At 26.8% G+C, this 22755-nt stretch overlaps 1 protein-coding gene across 2 annotated transcripts in view; it reads left to right on the forward strand.

Annotated features, from left to right (window-relative positions):
- Positions 1-16096: 16096 nt before the first annotated feature.
- The window catches only part of CngA (Cyclic nucleotide-gated ion channel subunit A), a 187432-nt gene continuing 180773 nt past the window's right edge, over positions 16097-22755 (forward strand). For both annotated transcript variants that reach the window (XM_089223064.1, XM_089223066.1), the window contains exon 1: positions 16097-16482. The gene's annotated coding sequence lies outside the window, so the exon portion shown is untranslated. The remainder of the gene's footprint in view (positions 16483-22755) is intronic.

Genomic DNA, 22755 nt, shown 5'->3' on the forward strand with positions numbered 1-22755 from the left:
TGAAGGATAATATGCAAGTTTAAATAAAACTATGTTTTATATATAATTCAATATTCATATAAAATGGAATTTAAACTTTGTATTAGAATTGTTATTACTTAAAATTAAATAAATATACATTTAGAGATACGTAAAACCGAACCAGTTATCTAATTTTGAAATTTTATTAGTCTTGAATAATTTATATTAATTATATTGAAGAGTTAAATTAGGTACATAAAATGTCTAATATATTTTTTAAAGCTCTTAAAACTTTAGTGTAATTTTAGATGTTGTAACTGGCATCTGGCATTTCCACTTCCGCTAAAAGCAACTTTTCTGTATTTCCTAATATCCTTTTACATCAAGACAGATAACATTTATTTATCTTGTCATCGTGGTAATATATTCAAATTTTATAATGAAAATAATTTATTATGCACGTATTTTGAAATTGAATTTTTTTGAAAATTGGTAGGTATTGAAAAATGGAATTAATTAAGAACTGAGATTGACTACGAGTGGACAACAGTGGTGCTCTTCAACAATTTAATTTTAAATTAATAAATACCTATTTATTGAATAGGAATATATTTTTTATATTTTTCATAGAAAATAATAAAATTGTTTTAAATATTATTTAATATATTTATGATATAACTATACATAATCAATATTGTCACGATAAAACGATTAAACGCAATTTTTAAAAGAATATTGTCATAATAATTATTATTCAAAACATATCGATATTTACTTCAGAGTTATAAAATCAAAATGAAATGGACGTTTGAGATTTATTGATTACTATTCATCATTTGTGTATTTATTATCTATAAATACAACACGTGAGATCGGTTATCTCGATACACTTGAAATAAATAAACACACACTATACGCTAATTATACTATACCTACTTAATAACGAGACGGACATGTAGGTATCTATATTTAATAATATGCATAGTGTGTAGATTGATAATGATATTTGTACATTTAAGCATTCATCATACGCATCGCTCATGGTTTACTCAAGAGTCAAGACACATACAAACGTCCGAGGTCATAATATATTATTATATTTACTTATGTTAATATGCAGTGTTATATATATAGTTATATTATGTGTTTTGTTTACGATACAATGCTAAATGCGTTTGATTCTCCCCGAAATGTACGTTTTCATTTTAATTTCTATAACCCACGCGTGACATGATAAAAATCTTTAGGATTGGTAAGTACAAAATCATTATTTAGTTTTAACATGCATCGTGCGCATATTATTCATTCACGAGTAAACGTGGAAAATACAGTAGTAATAATAATCAATAATATTTGATTAGTTAGTCAGCGGCGGGGTTATGTTGTTAATGTGTAGACAAACTAAAGAAGACTTATGTTTTCAAGTTCGTCATTCTTATTCCGTTCAATTTAATATGTATCGGCGCTTTCCATTACCACACAAGATGCATTTCGTGCAAACACATCAAATCTCGCAATCGTCGCACTTTTAACAATACACGTCATATAAAATATAAATTCAGATTTCCGTGTTCAATTGGTAATAAATAAAGAGATTTTATCGTCAAATTCATACTTAATTCGCAATTTTTGTGCAAATTATTATTTAAACAATACATTGTTTTTGTATACGTAATTTTTTTTTTTTAATTTACAATACTTATATACTAATATACTTAATACAATTTGTCTTCAAATTTTCAGATTTAAAGGTGCCTATTTGTTTTAAATACGCTCCGTTTAACTATTTTTATTTTTCAATAAAAGAGGATAGGTACTCATATTACTAACTCATATAAGTAATACGCCAAACTATTAGAATATAGTTTTCTATACTATCGAAATCTATAATAATATGTTTATTTCATAAATTTTTATTTTGACCATGGTAATGATGACGCGCAAAAAACGTTAAAAATCTATATTATGTTTGGAAAAGATACATACGGTGCAGACATGGTGGGTTTTATGAATGTTATTAATAAGATGTATCCAACTACGCTGGTCGTTTCAATTCGTCTGGATTATACTAATTTTGTGTTTAACTCGTAACTCGAATACAAAAATGTTAGTTCGAGTTCGTTAAACATTGTGCTGTTGCTCGATTTTGTATACCTACCTACACTGGCAGCTAAGCTGACTGTAGATAAACTACAAACAGTGGATGGAAATTATAAATTTACGCGGAAGAGCGTGAAAACAAAATATAATATCCTCTGTTTTTTTTTTTTTTTTTTACTTAAAGGCTATTTTTTACTACCTATTTCCAATCTTTTCGAGTGTGATGAATGTGTATCTAATCATCATTGGAGTGAAAATAAATGCTTGTGAGAATCAATGGTTACACCTTTCACCCCAATAATTTTTGTTTTATTTTGACGATAAGTTTTTGTTGAAACACTTACTAAAATCAATTTTCCTAACACACTAGTAAATTGTTTGTACTATTCTCACGTTAGTTTCTTACTTCTTCGAAAATTTGATTTTTTCAACTTACGCTAAATATCTTTAAACATTTGTTTAATTTTAAATTTATCATAATATAATATTTATTGCATACCTTTACTTATACGACTTTAAGTCGATTTGTAATAATAAATTGTTAATTTAACAGTGAAAATCTGTTAAATTTATTCGTATAAAATAATTAATCATGCAATTACATAGTAATTACCTAATAAAATGAATAAATAAATACATATTAATTCATTGCTGTCAACACGTTATTGATCTGTAATTATATATTATTTTGGATACCACTCAAGAATTTAATAAAATATAATTAAACAATTCCTTTTCTTATTGTGTTATCTATATACACAAATTTATATTTCTTTCTTTGTACACTATAGTCTCAAAAACGAACGGATCGTTTTCAATAAAAACTATATCAATAGATTCCTCAAGGGTGGGAAAAAGTTTTAGTTTTATATTTCAGTCAATATAGATCGCTATAGGAGGCTCATAGACTCATCATACATGGATTTTGTTTCGAATCACAAACATCAAATATTTTTTTTTATATAATATTTAGGATTGCCATTGGTTACAGATTATTAAAAAGTTACTCTTATTATGGTTAAAAATAAATTTCTGTATTGTATTATAATTTATCTTAGGGCTAAACATAAATTTGGTATGTTTGGTATAACAAATGTGAATATAATGTTCCCTATTCGATAAAAATGATTAAAAAATAAGATCAATTTAAAATTACAAGTATTTATTTAGTTGTTTATTTTTAAACGATTGTGACTTCTTGAATATTTCTTTTAATATTAATCAGGAAGACACTGATTCTAACTAAGATATACAATGAAAAAATACTAAAATAAATCATTGTTGCTACGTTATTTTGTTATATTATCTAATTCTCTTTTTGATCACCTATATAGTATGTAATATGTATATCATTTTATGGTTGATAAATATTCTTAAAAATAAAATAATATGTTGTTACTTAATTATTACCAGTATTTGGTATATTATACAGAATCAATAACAACAATCGTTCCGAAATTCGACTTTGTAAGACGAATGTCTATTGTTATTTACATGCATCTAGATGGTAACAGCTGTTACTATAAAATTCAAATAATGTGACACGCGATGTCACTTATATATCAAAAACTAGACGCATTTGTCACTGTAAAGTCTTCAATTTCAAATAACGGTTTTCATGTCTTTTATTTGTAGTAGGATGAAGATATTCCAATGTATTTATTAATATATTATTATCAACGTTCAAAAATATCTATAACAGGTACTTGCATACATTTTTTTTTTTTTAACATGTCAGCAGGTTACAGCTGTATATTACTTAAGCAAAGGTAAATAAATCATTGAGATTTGCGTGTTGTGGTTAGAGTATTTGACTTTTTTTGATTCCTTTTTAAGAAACTCTCATTGAAAAAATGTGTGTAAATAATTTCGATTAATATTATCGTTGACATTTTCACAAACTTAATTTAAAATAATATTGTTTGCTACAAGAATAACAATACCTCCTTAAAGTGCTATACATTTTTTTGAAAAAAAAAAAAAACAAATATTTTAATTGAATATACGTTTTTTTCATTGAATTATGCGTTTGGTTTATGATACCAAGTGGTGTAAGTATGTAAACAGATACAATAAGTTTTAAATTTTCACAATATTACACAAATAACTGGCATTTTAGGCGCAATCATAATATTTTATATAATTAAATATTTTTGGAAATGTTGACAATCAATTAATATTTTTTATTTTATAAATTGTATAAAACTAACACCATGAGATAAATTATTTATCGAATATAAAGTGAGGAAGGTATTCATGATAATAAAATAATAAGATTGAAGAGTTAATAGAAGATACAATTCCAAAATGTTTGTTCAATTAGCTTTCTCAAAAGATTGAGATACCTAATTACTGTGCATATGATGCATTGAAGTCTAGTGTCAATTAAAATACATTTTCTAAATAGATTTACTAGTTAATAAATAGATAATGACGTTTATTTTGAGTATTCAGTAGTTTGTTTGAATTGAGATGAGTATGATAATGACGTAAGTTTAGTGAACTCAGCTTAGATGTATGTTAAATATTTACTTTACTACTTTAAACCAAAAATAATATGGTTTATTAAATGATTCAATATATTCTAAACACTGAATAAAATGTGTAATAAAGTATCAAAAACGTAGTTTTTAATTAAGTATTATGAAATTGACTACTTTTGGATTTCCTTTAAAAATTATAAATGTTGATTTTTCCAGTATAGGTATCTACTTCTTACATTCTGTGTACAATGTGTACATGATATGATATTAATGTTATAATTTTCTATATTTATTGATATGTGCTCAAAACATACTAGCTTCGTGCGATAGTTAATTACGATAATGTAAGCACTAAGAAAAAAACACCATGATACAAAGCTATTGGACACCATGCAAACATATAAATGATAATGCATGGACTTTTAATGGCAAAAAATAACCAATCAATATTAAATAATATGTATAAATTTCAGAACGATAACAACTCTTAAACATTTTAAACACATAATTATGATAATATGTCGAAAATGTGTCAACGATCTCACCAGCCTCAACATACCACATAACTTGGATTCAGCTCTATGACTTAATATTGAAGTAATTAAATATTTAAATAATTAAATATTTAGTAATATTGAAAATTTATTAAAAAGAGTACCTAATATATAAAATTAAATCTTTCCTACTAAAAATGAATAATTTATATTGAAAATAATATTATTAGTAAGATACTCATAAGTTTTCAAATAAGCATTCCAAAAATATAAAAAACATATACATATAACTAACGGTTAATATTATAGAAGGTTAACCTATTCAATTATAATATACTTACAGAAGAAAATAATTTTCCCACATTCATGAACGTTTTTAATCTATTTTGATGAATATCATTATTTTCAACATTTAATGATAAATGATAATTGATAATTTCTGAAAGTAATTTGCTCAACCGATATATTGTTAATACATATCATATTAATAGCAAATTCAGTCTTAGTAAATATTTTATATTGAACTAATAACCTAAACATTAATACTTTTGTGTTTGTTTTCTCGAGCAGTTAATCCCAAATGATAGTTATCTTATTGTAATTAATATTCATATTATATAATATTACATCATGACACTGTATGTATAGATTACATTTATTTAACTAATAATTAATCAAGTGTATCGACATTGATATAAAACATCAAATGGTGTGTATTAAAGATTTTTTGTTTTGCTAGAGATCCGTCAAGGGGACCGTTGTGCGTTTAAGTGTATTTAGTCAAAATTATATAGTTTTCATAATCATTAAAAATTGTTTCAAATTGTATATTAAAACCGCATTAAATGAGAAGTCTAATGAATAGAAACATATCGAAATTCAAGATACATTATTTGAGATTGTTTTTTAAATTTTATTTTGCTCATACCTATTTAATTATCACACATAACTGAACTTATGTTTGTAACTTTGTTTGTAATGCTATTATTCTTTTCATATTTATACTATAATCTTATTTTATTAATACTTATGTAAATATTGTAAGTACTGTAATCATCATAGCTATACTTAATATTGTCACCCTACTATTATAAATTTATAACTGAAATGTATCATCCCTATAAACACATTTGTAACAACTGTAATTACCATAATTAATGAACATAGATACCGGGTTCTTGAGGTCAAAAAAAAAAATATATATATATATATATATATATACATATACATATACATATATATATATATACATATACATATACATATACATATATATATATATTCGTTTAATATATTTTTTTTTTTTTGACTAAATTATAACATTTAATGCATGTTGATAATAACTAAACTACTTTCTTTTCAGTGTATATGTTGTGTGTTCGCATTGAATACAGTGCATCGATACATTTATTTGATTTGTTTAGATTATATGGAGACATATATATTATCTATATAATAGTAAAATTATACTTCAACGGCGAAGAAAAGGAGAAACCGAATAATATACATTGACGTCATTGGATCATAAAGGATCTTCATTAACCCAACTACAAATCACGTTTCGGGAGCATTGGTTTGTGTTAATGTTCTATTGTGGAATTTCGTTTTCGGTTGACTCTCCTAAATACGTGCAAACCTTGAGGTGTCTTATTATAATTTATCAGATTTCGTAAATAGCAAAATATTGAACTGTTTGTACACGTGGAGCACGTGGCTGAATATTCGTCGAAGGTTTTATTGAAGTAGAAAAATAAATTGAACAATTTGCGTATTATAGGTACTTCATAGTTCTATTTATGTATTAGTATTAAATGAAAAAATATGAAATAATCGTAAGTATTATTATATTATGTAGTACTTAAACATATTGTTTCAAATAAAATTTAATAACTCATACTTACTTGAATTGACAGATCATGAATAACAAATGTTAAAAAAGTCGTTTTGAAGTTAAAGTTTTTTTTCATTAAGTTAATTTAGGGAAAAAAACATTATTTAAATTTGATTTGTTGATCGTCGAAGCTTAGATCGGTCGTGGGTTTCGATGATTTTACATTTTGGTATTTGACGATGCATAAGACTGAATAATATAGTATTAGGTTATTACCTACGTATAAGCGTCAAGATTGAATGCATTGTTGCCTCCGTATGATTGGTGCCCAGCAGGGCTTGATTTACCAATTCGTGAGCCCAGTACATTTTACAATTTTGGGCCCCAAATTGTCCATCTCTATTTTCTTCAATGCTAAAATAAAAATGTACGCATAATATATTTTTAAATTAATGCTGTATATAATTAGTATACGAGTAGTTGGATCATAGAATAAATATGTATTGTTAAAAATATGATTATTATGTTTAATATTTATTCGAGTAAAATCATTAACATACACAAAAACAAACTTTTTTTTAAATTAGCATTTTTTATTATATATTACACTTATATAATAGGTATCAAATTAAATGTTTTTTCGTTTAATGTTATAAATCTAATTTTATTTCAGTTTTCACAAACATTTCCTTGCTTTTTGCTTAGAAAACTGGTCAATAACATCATCAAAATTCAGGTTTGCTGTGATATAACTTTCAATAGATAATATTCCCAGATCGTCTATATTTTCTTGACTCAATGTAGATCGTAATCTATTTTTAATTCTTTTTAATGAAGAAAATTATCGTTCACTGGAGCAATTTGTAACAGGCATTGTAAGAAAAATTTTAGGACACGTTTCCACATTTTGAAATGCATGTGTGATATTTGCATATCTTTAATGAATTTAAATTGAGCAGCGGGATTGCTTGATATTTGATGAGAAGAAATTAAACTATAAAATTGAAACCATTCATCTGCAAAATTATCGGGATTCAAATCTAGTTCATTTGTGTACATTGATTGTAAATTTTTTATTTGGTTGTTAATTTCCTTTCTATCAGGATTTTTATTGAATAAAAATCCAAATTTTTCTTCTACTTCAATATAGGCCATTTTTCGTTTATTCAATTCAGCTATAAATTTATCACAAATAACATAATGAATATCACTCATAAACTTCGCTCTTGGATCTAATTGTCTTTCTTCAGAATCAGTATCATCTAAGTGTCTACTTTTTGGTGTCTTTTTTCTTGAACTCTGATATTCAATATCCTTATTTAAAAGTTCTATAGATTTGCTTTCATAATCATCAAAGTGTTCTCGAACATACTGTATGAAATCTATTAAGGAGTTGTATAAGGGCACTATTGAAAACAATTTTTTTCTGTTGAACTCTGGAGACTTCTTGAAGTTATATTTATTCGTTGTAATATAACATCCCATACTATAGTTAATATAGTGGTTTCCCTTTTTTTCAAAATGTTCAATCAATACGTTTAATATCTATAGAGCGGTTTGAAAAATCACAAATGGCTTTTCTATGGATAAATGAATTGTCATGTTCTCTAAGTCGTTCTTTAGTATGTTGCCAATCACTAAAACCCTCCTTACATAACAGCGTGTTATTCGGTGAATATAGCTTACAAATATAACAAAAAAACTAACAGCCGACGGTGAGTATATCAACCAACTTCTATGTATTTCATGACTACTTTTTTTAGTTAAATAAAAATGTTCTTTAGTTAATTTTCGTAGAACTATATTTTGTTTTGGAGTATTTAAAGTGAAATATTCCCGAAAGCTTTCCGAAATTTTCGGTGGCCACGTTGAAATATCATCGGAGAATCGTGCAAAATTGTTTGGTGGTAAATCTGGGCTTAATATGTCATTATTATCAATATTATCGATCAAACATACCTCAGTTGTAACAGTCACATTAGTATTATCAATGGCACATTTTTCATCGGAATTATTAGCACTAGTAGTACCACAGACTTCAACAGATTTTTCAATTTTAGTAATTTCATTTTCGTTGGTATATATTTCAGTAACGTCTGTTTCTAAAAATAATAGTTAATATAAGAGTATGACTTCATATTATTATTAAAAATTTATTACCTGGCAATGGTGCACTAGTCGATAAATTAGTACTAAATGTAAATTTATCCAAACTACCGTGTAATTTTTTTTTTTCTTGATCTCTTTTATCTTTCAATTTTCATTTCATTGAACCACTTAAATATTTTTTTGACATTTTAAATTATAAATATACAGTATATACGATTGACGTAAAACGCGGGACTGAATGCACCACACAACTACGCAAGACAACGTCAATAGAATTATATTACGATCATTATTAATATATTATTACATGATATTACGACGATAATAACGGCAATTAGATTTTGTTATCGTCAATGCTGATTAAAGCCGTAGTTTTCGCGAAATTCTCATTATACTTTATACCCACAAAAATATCCAAATAAAATTGTGTTTTCCCAAAATATGATAAAAATGGTATATAATTAATTTTATAAGGCTGAAGTCGGTGGGCCCCTCTTTCGAGTGGGCCCAGTGCAAATGTCCCATTTTTCCTTGCATAAATATGGCCCTGGTGCCCAGACGTGTTACAACAAGTTAAACCACGTTCGGTACTTTGGTCTGATGCGATAGCAGCAGCGAACACGCATTTTATCTTCCATCTCTGCTATAAGATGTTGTAAATAATATGTTAAGATTTTATACATTTGTAGTGAATGTTTAAATTAAAGTGCAGGGTTTTATTTCAGAATAAAATATAGCCATTTTTATACGTTTTATTGTATAAGAAATATAGTACACTAAACGTGAAAATTGTTATGCTTGATATGAATATGAATATTATATAACTGGTTAGAAAATTCTTTTTTACTTATTATTATTTAGAGCTGAACAATTATATTTAACATGATTAAATGCCATAAAATATATTTACATTACATTATAATATTAGTTATTTATAATTTGATATTTATTTGCTGTATGAATGTATAAAAAGTTTAGTTTTACATAAAATAAAGAGTTCTTAGGTACAAGTACAATAGGTAAGTATACCTAAATTTTACAATATTTCTTTAATCTAAAATAGTTAAATATGAAGAACTTTCATAAAAATGTTCAGATAAATGTTACATATTATAAGACACCGGTGTTTTAGTTTTTGAGTGAGGTGTTTTGCTTAAAAGATGACGAGACAGTAAATAAATACTAAAATGTTTGCTAATATCTTTAACAAATAATGAAATATACAGATAGTACACCTTCTAGATAGTATTTGTACAGGTACAAACATTCTTTTCCCCTACAACCACTTAAATTATATGATTTAAATTCCATTTGAATATATGTTCAATGAAAACTAAAGATTAAACTTTTAAATATTTACACCCTTTACTGTTTTATATAGATTTTGGCAAATACATTTTTTAAGATTTGCTGAAACAAAAATTGCAATTTATCCATCCGTTTAATACTTACAATTGCGTTGTGCATGAAACACTCTGACAATGGCTGACCTTTTCAAATTTATTTTTATGAACTTCTCTTGTCGACGGTATTATTCACTTCCTTAAACATTGGTAAAAAAATAAATGGTTTTAGGTACTTCCATTCCGAATCAATTTCTTACGTTACACGCACAACTACAGCCTGCATATTATATATTATTATTTATTAGAATATTAAATTAATAATATAATTTATCTTTACAAAAAATAAATGTATATTATTTAAGATTTGATTTTAATTTTAGATGTGTACAATTATTAATAGTGTTTGGTTTTCGTGAGAAGCTTTACAATACTCAATAAAACAAATTATAATGACTTATTTTTTAGTATTATAAATGAAAGATTCTTCGACTTTATTGGGAAATGTATTTTTATACACAATGGTTATATATGTGAAGAATATACATTTTTATCGTGAAAATTTTGATTAAAGTACCTTCACCTCCGCAAACTTATTTTACATTTTATTACTTACATTGTTAGATTGTTAAATTATAATATTCTTGTACTTTTTACAAAAGCGATATCATAACAATTATCTGTTTATGCTGCTTGTAGTTTCACCATCAACGTCTACTTTTATGTTATTTGATGTTGGTTGAGTTCGAAGTAAACGCCTACATATATTTAGATTTTTACTGTATGGATATGTACATAGTTAATAAGTAAGTTACGTACTTATCTATATTTATAAAATAATATATTAGTATCACATAGATATATAAAATACGCAACTTAACAAAGAGTATGTGAGAAAAGCTAACATGCAAAAATAAAAAAGTAGCTTTAAGAAAAGCTGGTTGTGTTGTAATATTTATAACAGGCTATATATGTTTGTAACTAAGTATATTTTACAGAAAAACAAATTTGACTTATCTGAAATTATAATTAAAACTTTTTTTATAAGTAAACTCCTTCACATGGAAAATGTTAGGTTAGAATACAATATCATTGAAACAAAACGATTTGAATACTGAGATTTTTTTACGGTTATTTTGAAGAAGTGTTTATAGTTGTACCAACGATTTAATCGTTTTCTAACCGTCTGTAGGGGCGTAATTAGAAATTTGGTTTGGAGGTATCTATTTCCCTCATCACCCTATAATTACGCTCCTGACCGTATGTTATACCTGCGTCCTGCTTGATAATATAATTTATATAATGTAAAATATGTAATATTATAATATCCGTTACAGCGTTGTAATCCTATCCCATTAATCCATGGCATATAACGAAAAGTTCACGTTTGTCTAATTCTAATATGAAGTTTTCGCATCTATAATATAATAATAATAAAAAATAACAAGCTCAATTTGAATGCACGAAAGTAGTCGCAGAGGACACTGAAATTCTGCTCGATTTATTACATCAGTATTTGGTACTGAATTTCCCCCCCCCCCCCCCGCACAAGAGAAAATTACCACCCATATTTTATAAGTATCGAAGAAATGCAAACACGCACGCTGATGGAATCTATCGGTGACCATACTTGTTGCAAAGGACCCGGTTCCTTGACGTAAATGAAATCTATTGAAAACTTTTATGGACCTGTGTATCACCGGTGCGATCAGAACACATCATGGCGCTGAAATTTATAGGAGATCGGACAGTTCCAAAGATGCAACGGACTGACATTTCGATATGGCGATGCTTGTTCGCACTCTCGTGGTTGATCAAACTTGCTCAAATATTTTCTATACTTCTTACAAGTGTTGTACAATGGTTAATGCATAGTTTCGCCACAGTGGGAATCGCAGTGTATGCAATCAAATGATATCGCTATAGATGGTATTATATTCTCGCCTCATTCGAAAAAAAATACAAACTAAAAACAATTTGCTTACGGGATATATTGTCGTATTGATCATGTTTATAACTTTTGTTTTTAGGGGAGCGTTAAACTTTATACTGATATAATATTACATGTAGTACATGGTACAAATAAGTTTTCAATCCCTAATTATTATTAAAATGTTATACGAGTATTACAAAAACAATGGGCTCAGTGGGATGCAAGCCTCTTGGCTCTCTTGTACCAATTATAACCTTATCTCCACCATATCTCAACGTCACTGGTATTAAATGACCATATAACTTAAGTACCTACTACGGTATAAAAATATATTATAAACTATAAATTAAAAATCACAAAAATTGTTTTCTTTTTTTTCATTATTCCAGTCATCACATCAGATAACCTAACGGTACAAGGATAGATAATATATTTTTTTAAATTTTACCATATTTTACTATTCTAGTATCGTAATAGAAATTCCAATCAGTATTTAGGTGAGAAATAAAATTCAACAATGTAAAAAAAAAAAAAACAAAAAAAAATCAACTATTCGTATTGAAATAATTTGGCTATTGGTTATTATATAATGTACCTAATATATATTATCATATACATGCGAGCTCACCAAACACATTTACTTAAGTTTCAGGAAAGCATATTGCTATAGATGATGTGCCATAGTATGACGTTTACAACTCATTCACTCGATCTGCAATTAAACGATTAGTCACAGTGAATAATCAATTTTATTTATAGAGCTTAGAGAAATTATTAAGGTTTCTATTCTACAGTCAATGTCTGGAATCGGGTCCGAGACCTAATTATTGGTAAATAGTTTGGTAACATTTTGACTGTAATTTACGTGTGTAATTATTAAATACATTTAAATGTATTATACCGTTATTGTTCGGCATGGGTAGTACGATTTTCTGACGAAATCTATTTAAATTAATGTATATATTATAATATATATATATATAATTAAAATAACTGTGATAATTGTATTAAAACAATGTAGACGCTCTGGCATCATTTGACCATTAAAAAAAATGTGTGTGTTATATACGTATAAACAAAGTTAAGTATATTCATTTATATTTTATATTTTAATTACGTGATTGAATTCTAGTTTTTTTTTTTTTTTTAACAACAATACATATACAATTTAATAAATATGACGTGCAAAAAAAATGTAACTGTAACATAAAAAACTTTTGGATGTGATCAGATTTATACCAGAAACTTGTCCTGAAATCAAAAATGGCCAATTACATTACTAATTAACAAATAATTTTTTTAACATGAGCATAAAGAACCTTTGTTATTAAAATATTGTTTTAATTGTTAACCTCAATAATTGACAATAATGCAATAATATTTTTTTTATTTTATAACTATGACATTTTTATTTATTTTACTGTTTTGAAGATTTCTCTTAAAGTTCTATTATATTATATTATTGGTAATATTTTTCTAGATTAAAAAAATATAAACTGTGAAAATGTAATTTTTGAAAATGCACAATAATTTTCAAAACAAAATGTAAGACTCGAATTATTAATTTTTTTAATTTAAGGTACTTATTAAAATGTGTCAGAATATCATATGCTATTAAAAATTAACAAGTTTCAACTATAATTATAAACATTTTCAAAATATAATGCGTGTTATTGAGCCGAATCGCTCACAAATTATAAAGTTCGTAGGAACCTAAAGCGTATTATTATTTTTAAAACTTATAATAAAATGTTTATAATTTTACGACTTTTAAACAGACCAAGATACATGAAGCTAATATATTTTCTATACTATTTTAGATGTATTATTATAATAAAAAAAACATTTTGAACATAAGAGGGTCAACTATTTCTATATTATAGAACTTTGACATTTCAAACATTTTACTATGCATCGGTTATATTTTCTTTTACACATATAAACATATTGGTTCATAAGTTTCTTGTTCTAATTCAACATCAGGCATGTTATTTTATTATTTCAACTACTTATTTTTATGAAACCTAAAAAGTATTTGTTTATTTTAATTTTTTTAGATGTTAGATATTTTTAAAAACTCTATTGTACATTTACAGCCGTAATGCCAACTCCACTTGAAATCTTCTACGACAATATATCATCCATAGCAATTTCGTTCGATCCAATAAGTACAAATGTGGTGAGACTCTGAATGAGAATCAATCAGTGTGTATCATTTGTATGAAATATAAAAATGATTGACTTTCACGCCAATAATTTTTAATGTATACTCAAATGACAGTGGCACAACTAGAAAATAATATTGGGAGGGGGGGGGGTTATCATTATTAAAGGACACTTACTTTTAAAAGTGACTGCAGTAAAATTAATATTATAATTGCAACAATAAATAACAGGGAACTAACAACGCGAAGACCCCAAACTGTGACGAATCACTGCACTTTCCTTATGCTATTCTATTGAAGAAAATGTATTTCCATTGCTAAGTGTGGAGTTAATCGTACCATTCGTACCATGTGAAAAAGGTGGATATAGCATATTTTAAAGTATATACAGTGTTATAAATTATATATTTTCTAACCTACGATGTGTTAATTTAATTTAATTTTTAATATTATTTATAATTAGGTTTATGTAAGCTATTGAATAGTTAAAAGTTATTATCTATCAACCTATCTTTTATAAGTCCTATTCTATATTGCATAAAATATTAAATAATAATTTATATTTTATAAAATAAATACAAACAATAGTAGGTATTTATTATAGTCTACGAATTACAAAAAAAAAAAAATTCTAATATTACCTATATTGTATTCTAAACGCATGGATTGTCAAAAAAGAAACAAAATCTAATGCCATTTTAATAAAGTACAAAAAAAAAAAAAATCTATTTTAAAAAGATTGATGTGACGGTGTTTTCACATCCCGTTCAAATTGAAAGCTCTTCAGCAGCAATCTCCTCGATCGAATTTAAAGTCGGATCAAATTCAAGTAATATTGTTTTGATAATAAGGGTGGAATTTCGTGTCAGCATTCCGATAATGTTAAGTTAATAACAGTGTACGGCTTAATCATACACATGTCTATCGTAATCTGTAGGTACTATAATTTATAACAATATATTATGTATTGCTAAATTATTGTCGTTATTATGACTATATTATCGTCGTGCACACATAATATAATAATAATAATAATATGTTGGTATATAGCCGCTGAAACGCGAATTTATATGTTTATATTATATTTTATGTATTATATATGATATAGGTATACGTATATGATATACCCACGCGTTCCGATTTGATCGTGATCAAGCCGACATATCCACCGAGCTTAATATAATCGTATTGTGGTTTTATCTCTCGCGTTATGGAAGGTCGTACGTACACAATAATGGGGATTAATCGTGGTTAGTGCACACATTTTCAAAACTTTTAAACGGCCTAACCTATAACGCCTCTCTATCCTCTCTCTCACTCTCACACACACACATACAATAAAAAAACGTTAATACGCAAGCTACGGAGTGAGTGAAAATGTGATTGTGCGTGTGAGAGAGAGAAAGAGAGATTGGTGAGAGGGTGAGTGGGAGATCTGTATGTATGTGTGTGTGTGTATGTTTGTGCTTGTATCAGTGGGTTAGACGGAATTTGAGAGATAGTGAGATAGTATGAGGGTTATGGTGATGGGGGTGAATCAGAGTGTAGTGGTAGCGATGTGGAGGCTGGCAATTATTATTATTATTATTTTTTTGGGGGGAATGTTTCCTGGAGCCCGGAGAGCGTCGTCGTGCATCTACCAGCTTGTCCGGCGGCGTCACGCCGTACTCAAGAGAAGCAGTCAGTGTGTAGTGTAGCGCGCTCGCGACAGTACCGACCGGTCGACAACTATAAATTCGCATTTGACAAAATTCGTTGGTTTTTCGTTTTGTTTTGGTTTTTATTTTTCAGTTTTTTGTTTTCTCCCTCACAATTGATTGTACCAACGAATTGTTTTCCTTATTATTTTGTGGTTTTGCACATTTACTTTTTGTGATTGCGTTTTGTGTGCTAAATAATACATAGAAATTCGGAAAAAAATATTTAAAAATATGTCGTTGAATCGTTATTAATGTAATTGTTATAACTATATTTTTTTTAATCATTTCGATTTGAAAATAATTTTAAAATCAATAGTGATCAATATATGATTGCCCTCGGATTTTAACTCAAATCTACTAAATGTGAGTACACCTGAAAAATATTTATATCGTATGTAACACACAGCTAGTTTAACTACTTCAATCCGAATGATATTAATTTTCCAATATGTTACTGTTAAATAAAATTGGAATCTATGCACAAAACTTTACGCTTTTATATGTTATATTATCATCATTGAATGTTTCGAATACTACACATTTTGATTACAAAACGTACTTACATATATTATTATTGTATGTCATTCACGTTTATTATCTGTACCAAATATTTTTATTTAAAATGTTTTATACATTTCTAAGTGTACCATAACATACTCTAAACACTACATGCATAAAGGAAAGCGAATGAATAATGTTATAATATATTTAAATAAATAGGAATAATTTCATAATAATATTAACTGTATAGCCGTATAGGTAAGATGATACAGTAATTCCCAGCCTAATATTATATATAATATATATATACATATATATCAATTTAAAAAAAAAAATAGAAATTTATATATTTTTGTTTTTGGTAAACTATGATGGTCAAGATGAGCAATTTTTTCAATTCAACTTCTCAATGCACTAGTTTAAATTAAACATTATACAAAGTATTTCTGTAGAAGTCACCATTTTAATCAAATGTTTTCGAAACATATTATTTACAAGAATTAAAATTTTTTTCTTTTGAAAAACACTTAAATTATTGTTCAATTTTAATTATTTGAGCTGTTTAAATACGACTGTTAAATATTTAACTGTGTTTTAACATTGATTCTATTAAATAAATAGCAACAATTGACTGCTATAGAACTATTTGAATACTATAATATTTAAAAAATGTGTTGTTTTTTTAAATGAAAACAAATAATTTTGCCATGTTATTAAATACATATATCAATATATTATTTAAATAAAAAACACATTCAAATTTTATTTTTTGTGTATAGGTAGCTTTTAAAAATGATACAATATAATAGTTATGAAATTAAAATTTAATACTATTTTATGAATGGGATATTTTGTTTTTGTAGTAAAGTATCTACAATGTTTTTTTTTTAGATAGATATTTTGTACTATTAATTCAGTTTCACTAGTGTCTTATTGCTAGGAAACTCAACTTATTGCTATGTCACTATTTTAGTTGGCCATCTTTGTAATAAAATGGTTATTAATTTAAAGTTTTAGGAAAGTCATAATAGAATGGATAAAACAAAATATGTTTGAAAAATATACAACACGTAAAACCTGTTGTTTATTTTTGATTCGTATAGTTTACCATTACTTTGTTAACAGAAGTAGTGAGTTGCTAATCCAATTAAATTAATTTAAAATAGTAATAATAATTCTTCGTATAATCAGTGCTCGACTTGACAAAATTAAAGTAGGGAGACTCTGTTAACTTTTAAAAAAAGAGCGTCCCCACCACTTGTCAAACGTTACAAAGCCGTGGGGGCTATGCCCTCACACCCCCTTATACGCCTCTTTGAATCATATAGGAAATATTTATGAATAATTAAATTTAAAAAAAAAAATTATGTAAATATTATATTTTTAACTTATAAAATCAAATATAACAAACTCAAGAACAATTGAAACAAAACAAAAAAAAAACTATTTATTTATACATGTTATCACTTAACACGTACATTTTGATAAAAATTAAAAATTCAGAATGATGGCATGATTTAGCGTCCCATGCGTTACCCTTAAAAATAAAAGTAGGGGTACGCTGAAATTTCTGAATAATTAGTTAGGGTACTCCGTTCCCCTGCGTCCCCCCCCCCAAGTCTAGCACTGCGTATAATCACCAGTTTTATTTATTTATATTTAACATAGTCATAGAAAATCATTCATATTCCTTTATTGTGATTTATTTTTATACAGGTAATAGATAATATAATTTTAATATGTAATTATAAACTGGTAATTAATTAAGTACATGTAAGAACTAGGTTGAATATTACCTATATTATTTTTAAAAATATATATTACAAGAGATTATGAGTTGTAATTATTAATGGTTATTCATTTCATATAAAAGCATATACTAATTAATAATAAAATAAACGTGAAAGTGATTTAAAATTGTAATAAATATATTGTTTTCAAAATTTCATTAGTGATAGACAAGATAATACTTACATATTGTAAACCATTAATGTGTATATATAGGTAATGTGTATTGATGTAAATAATTTAATAATTTATATTTTTATCTAAGTTATACTTTTGATATTTCAAAACTACGGTCGGTAAAAATTATATCATAATTATTCCTAGAGTATAATTTTTACTTGAATTTAAAAAAAAAAAAACATTAGCATTTAAAATAGGTACCTCTGGTACCTACACTATACCTACATATGTACGACAGCATGAATGTTCCAAAATAATCCTAAAGTTCGTGTAGGTGTAGGTTCATCTATCAGTATAACGATGATGAATGAGTTGAACGATTACTTTACCCCTATAATGTTCAGTTTTTAAAGCGCAGTTAACCGCGTTAAATAAATACGACTAATGAAGTTAGAAAATTATTACAACGCAACTGTTTTTAAAATCACTTTTTGAAAATGAACGTAATTTTAACAGACATCAACACAATAATCATATTTTTAGTTTGCTTTATAGTCTATAGAATAGTATAGTATGAAGTATACAAGGTATATCATGTAAGTACCTACCAACAAATCATAATAACACGCATTACTAAGAACGTCGATGTTGATATTTTATAAAAGAGCTTATAATGTTAATAATCTTGATCACCGACGAGAAATGAGTATTTAGTGCTTACATTTTAATAAAATTGAATAATTTATAACATTTAAGCTTAGATATTTGTGTATTGTATATAAAATATTTCATTATACTTCTATAAAAAAAACTTAAACTTATGTTCGAATGCTGATGTAATAATTAGTACATTTAATATTACGAGTATTAAGAGACGTAATTTAACACACACAATATGTTCAAATTGCAACTATAATGGAGTGTTTTGTTTTTTGAGTTTATATTAATAATTACTAATTCAACTAATTGCATCAACAAAATTACTTATTTTATTGAATTAATTTTTCTGGTTTATTGTAATTCTAAACAGATGTATCAGATAGCATTATTATTTACACTGTATTTTATTACGAAACAGTATACACTGTGTTTTAAATTTCCTTTAGTGTGTAAAATAAAAAGTAATAGTCCGTGTGATGTGAATGCATGAAATGTGATATTAATATAAGCGTCATAATCTTTATAATTTCAAAGTTCTGAATTTATTTAGATATATAACTATATAAGCTTATAAAGTTTTTCTAATGTATGCTTATTCTAAGATGTCACAATATTATAATATGTATAAACTTCTTAAAAACATAACATTTAATATTACAGGTATGTTTTATAAATATGAATTTCTTATTTAAAGTAGTCAGAATATCTTAAGGAAAAGAAATAAATTATGTAGCATCAACAGTAATAATACCATAGAAACAAAATAATATTTCCATAAAAGATTTTTTTCTGTCATCAGAGTAAGACATCAGTTTGCTGTCAAATCAATAAAATATATTTTAAATATTCTGTATATTATATTGTAAATATATATATTTTTTTACAGAAAATAGATTGCTTTAAAATCCGCATTTTGGCCTAAATTTTTTAGCTTTAACTAATTAATAAATTTCTTTTTAAACGCATGGTCAAACAGTTTACAATATTATATTCATATTTTGAATTTTTTCTAAATTACGCATGTATAAATGCTTAATAATATATTTTGTGATAAAAAATATTTTAAAAATGTAGCTAACATACGATATTTAAAGTTTTAATTAATCTTAGGTGATTAATACGTGTCTTATTAAGTTAAATAGTACAAGTGTAGGAATATAGATAGTTAGGCATTTCAAAAATATTTGAAAGTTGGGTTATACTATTTTCCTTTTTATGAGACGCATTACCATAAATTGCCTATATAGCTAATTACATGACATAAAATATAATTTCTCAGTTGGTTAAAGATTAGACACCTACCTAGGTTATACCACTTATACACCACATGTATACTGTAATAAAATGTATTAATTTACTCAGTGGTGCCCATTATTTTTTTAAATAGATAAATAAATATTTAAAAAAAGTGATATTTGCTCCATTTAGAACACTATATAAGCAATAAGCCTCACATTAATTTACATTTGTGAATAACTTTGACATCATAATATATCTTAAGAGGATGCCATTTTCTACAAAACAAAATTTAAAAGGATTTTTCCAAAATATTTTTCTTAGAAGTATTTTCAAATTAAATTTTGTTTGACATTTCTTTACTTTCAATAAGTTTGAGATATTTATTTGGTCTCAAATTTTAAACAAAATCATTAATTTGAAGTTAATGTTTTTTATGTTAATGTATCTTCTATAGATACATATAAAGTTGTTTTTAGTGGTGTAGATTTTCCATAGAACCTTACGCCAGGCGTGTTCACATCGTAGAGTGAAACAACAATTTTTTATATTTCTGTAATTTTTTTTCCTAATGCAATAAATGATTGTGATCATATTCATACGCATACATTGGTTACTCAACCACTTTCCTTGCATAAGCTTTTTCTGCCTGGTGGTACTGATGGAAGCTCTCGTGGAATCTCACGAAACAAATATTTTTTTTTCTATTACATAAGCCAATATGGTATGAACAATAATGGATGCATGTTTGCTCTTTCTATATTGTAATAATAATGATGATAATAATAATATTATTACTATAATCCAACGAATTTATAACACCTATACTCGCGCGCGCGCACGCACACACACACACACACACACACACACACACACACACACAAGCACACACACACACACACACACACACACACACACACACACACACACACACACACACACACACACACACACACACACACACAAGCACAATATATAATACGTATGAATAAAATTCTGTTTGTGTGTACACTGCGCATATACACATATACACTTGCATCCGGTGTAAACATATTGGTAAACACACTGTTACATTGTACAGACCACAAACTTAATCGCCTACGGTAATTCGTCAATATAATGTTACGAGTAATCAAAAATCAATACTTTTGCTCTTAGCCACACACAGATACACAGCGACAAGTGATTTATTAGTGGGGTGAGAACGCGGTTCAAATCCGTCCATAAATTATTCGCCGTTCGTCGGATGAAAATGTTGATGGCGCTAAACTTTTTGCTAGTCCAATTTACGAAGCATTTTATCGTTATTTATTGTCAAGGGTGAAGTTTTCCGCATGGAATTAATGTGCGTTCAAGGTTGGTCGTCCTATGTTATACGTATGGAGATTTCGAGCTCCTTCGCACTAAAATAGTCTAATTGTATCCGGTAGCGGCTGCGATGTGCCTGTATATAGGATATCATCAGCTACCAATTTTCAATAAATCAATTTTTGAGACCTCTTCTGAGTTTTGAACTAGCACTTATACTGGAATAACATCAGGAAATTATAAACCGGACCGTCCACTATTAGTGGGCATCCACTAAACGCGATGATGCATACGTTTTCCTTTAGCAGTAATAGTGTATAGGTATATATTATAATTAGCTGGTATGTCGACGAATGTTCAACAATAATGAACTTTTTTGACATAGGTACCGTGGTCGATTTTAGAACTATAGTAAGTGTATAACTGGATTGCCACTACTTTACCGTGTCAAGTCATGTTACGTATATTTAATATGACGTATGTAACAAAATGTCTGTAACACTTACCTACAATAGTTGAATATTATATGCAACTCAACAAAACATGGTATATAATGGAAACTCGGCTTAACGTCAGTTGACGACAAAATCCGTAATATTGTAACCCTATGAATATGGTTAGAAAAGAAATAGAAGATTCTTTTAGTAGCTATAAATATGAAATTTAAGTGATCAAAAAATTTGACCTCATTAGATAAAATTTCACCTGATGCAGCTTTACCATTACCCATATAGTTTAATTCTAACATTTGGTAATAAAAAGGCAATTGAGCATTTGTAGTTATAAAGGTTGAAATATACAGCTCGAAACATAATTTTAGATTCAATTGCAGGTTATTGAATACTGTACATTGTTGATGACACCGAAACTATTGTCAAAATACTAAATGGTTGTAGTGACTAGTGAATACCTAAAGCTTTATGTTTTTTTTTTTTTGTTTTACACGAAGGGTGTTATTGTTATTTTTATACTTTTTTCATATAAAAAACTAACCCATTGGTATCTCTAATATCGATTTTTTTT

This window comes from Diuraphis noxia, unplaced genomic scaffold (genome assembly GCF_037042655.1).
Source record: "Diuraphis noxia isolate RWA-SAM2 unplaced genomic scaffold, SU_Dnox_SAM2 contig0003, whole genome shotgun sequence".
Taxonomy (NCBI): domain Eukaryota; kingdom Metazoa; phylum Arthropoda; class Insecta; order Hemiptera; family Aphididae; genus Diuraphis; species Diuraphis noxia.